This window comes from Elephantulus edwardii, unplaced genomic scaffold (assembly GCF_000299155.1).
Source record: "Elephantulus edwardii isolate Elephantulus edwardi_28Jun2011 unplaced genomic scaffold, EleEdw1.0 scaffold00002, whole genome shotgun sequence".
Lineage (NCBI taxonomy): Eukaryota > Metazoa > Chordata > Mammalia > Macroscelidea > Macroscelididae > Elephantulus > Elephantulus edwardii.
Window position 1 is genome coordinate 19,497,827 of NW_006399752.1, and position 3,001 is coordinate 19,500,827.

The window sequence follows — 3,001 nt, forward strand, 5'->3', positions numbered from 1 at the left end:
AGTGTTCTTTGGAAGCAGGAATGATGAGGCTTCACCTCACATACTTTGGGTAGGGTGAAGGGTTGCCAAAGGAGAGGAAGGCCCTCAACCAGGTGGACTAATGTGGTGACTGCTGCAATGGGCTCTTGTGTGTCAGAAAATGTGAGGATGGTGCTGCTGGTCAGGACTGGGTTCAGATCTTTTGTTCATTGGATCGCTGTGAGTCAGACTCAACTTGATAGCACCTAACAACAACAACGTAAGTCCAAGTTCTAATCTGCAATTACTATAGATACACTTATATAGTATATTCAAGTATACAGTACTTCTACAGTAAATTCAAGTTTTAATCTGTAATTACTGACATAAAATAAATGTGATTTTTTTCTCTGCCACTCAATTTACACTGAATTGATTAACCAAGTACCATATAAAGAAAAGGGATGAGAATTAAATTTAGATGAACATTGAATAGCAGTTTCTCTGCCTCATTGGCCTACTTCCTAGTGGTGCAGCAGACAGATAACATTTGGAGAAAATTTAAAATTGCAATCAGCTATAAATAGCAAAAGCTTACCATAATGTTTTAGACCAATTAAGATATTATTGCTTCATAGTAAAGAAAAACTCTGAAGGTAATCTTAGAACTAACATCTCAGTCCACTGAAGTTCTCAGGGGCAAAGATACATTTAATCTTTTTACCTGATATCCTTAAAAGATGACTTCCAAGATTAGAAGGGGGGGGGGGAATCTCACAAGATTGCTATAGGTGTGCCAGTAATCATTATCTCCATGATCAATGATAAAAGGGAATAATGGATGATTACACTATCCTGATAAATCAATTCTCATAATAGATGTCTCCCACAGTCATCTTTACTCCATGGCTCTTGATTATATCTCATGATATAATTAAAAGAAGGCTAAGAAATGTTATCTTTCAACTGAGCACATTGGCACCCAATACATTCTTGTTACCATTACTTGTTGCTGTTGGTATGTGTCATTGAGTAAAAACAAAATTAGCTGACTCTTCAACCGGTTTTTAGAGGCTGTAAATTGCACTAGACAGGATTGCCCATCATTCTCCTGTCTAGGATTTGAACTGTTAGCCAAATCATTATGGATGGAAAAAAATTCCAAAGTGCCAACGACTTCATCTTATTTGGATCCAATAATCAGTACACTTGGTACCAGCAGTTGGGAGCTCAGGAGGTCAATTTTATTGAGAAAGTTTGCAGTCAGGGACCTGTACAAATTATTGATGACCAATGTTATCAGTTTGAGGACTAAGGTGTACCTGATTCAGGCCACGGTCTTTTTGGTGACTTACTATGCTTTTGAGAGCTGGACAGTGAAGAGTATGACAGAAGAAAAACTGATACCTTTGACACCTTTGGTGTTGGAGAATAGAACTGAATATTCCATGGACTTCCAAAAGAAGATGTAGATATATCTTAGAGAAAGTGCAGCCAGACTACTCATTGGATACAAAGATGATAAAGCTTTATCTCATATAACTTGATCATGCTGCTAGGAGAGGCTATTACCTGGAGAGAAATATCATGCTTGGAAAGGTGTGGGAATGACAATGGAAAAGAAGACCCTCACCTAGGTGGATTGACACAGTGACTACATTGTGAGGGTGGCACATGGAAGAATAGGGTTTACATTTGTTGTTTGTGGCACAGTGGCAAGAAGCTGTGCTGAAATCCTGACCCAATGGTACACAACAACAAAAACAACAGGGTGGTTATGAGTTGTGCTTGACTCACCCTCCTTTGGGTTGGCAGGGCAATGTAGAAACAATCAGGAAAAAGGAAAGAACGGATTAAGGGTAGCTATCCACATGGCCACAGTGACATTGGCATCATTTCCAACAGGTACTTTGAGTAAAGGAAAATAAAAATTGGTTCTGATGTCTTTTTTATTCTGCACAGAAATTTCCTATCATGTTTACAAAACTCTGCAATCTTTATTGATTTGAAAGTCTCCTCAAGGATTATAATAATCTCAAGAATTTTTATTATTTCCAATGGTTTTTATTTATGATTTACCTGACTTTTAAAATTTTCTGATGGCAGGATAAATAATAGATCCCCAAATATGTCACATTTTAATCCCTATACATTCTATGTATGTTGTTCCATATGTTGTAAAAGATATTTTGAACATGAGATTAAGTTATGTTTTTAAATGAGGACTACATTAGTTTCCTGAGCTTTTAAAATAAATGACCATAAATGATGGCTTATAGTAAAAATTTACTCTCTTCTGATTCCTGTGGTATATTCCTACAGTGCAATGCCTGAGTCATAGGGATTTCTATGTTCAGCTTTTTGAGGAAATGCCGAACTGCCTTCCAGAGTGGCTATACCATTTTACAATCCTATGAGCAATGCATGAGCATTCCCATCTCTCTGCCTCCTCTCCAACATTTACTGCATGCTGTCTTGTTGAACTTTGCTACAGGGGTGAGATGGTATTGCTGTTTTGATTTGCATCTTTCTGATTGTCAGTGATTTTGAATGTTTCTTCATGTATCTATTGGCCATCAGAATGACACATTCTTTGTGACGGTTGCCCATTTTGTTATGGGCTATCAATCTTTTTCTCGCTGTCACATCAGCTACAACTCATAGCAACCCTGCTCGGAACTCTACCCTACCTTGAGCTAATCTCGTTGCCTCTGACACACCTGTCCCCACTGCCACAGTCACTATGTCAATCCATCTCAACCAGGGTTTTCCTCTCCTGCACTGACCCTTTACCCTTTCAAACATGATATCTTTTTCTAAGGCTCAATCCCTCCTGGCAATATTCCCGAGGTATGTGAAGAAAGATTTCAAAATTCTTGCCTCTAAGAATCAACTTGATTTCACCTCATCCAGGACAATGTGTTTGTTCTCTAGGCAGTTCATGAAATGTTCAATACTCTTTTTCATTACTGCAACACAAAGGCATAGATTCTTTAGATGTCCTCTTTAGTCATTCTTCAGCTCTCATATCTGTAGCAAGCAA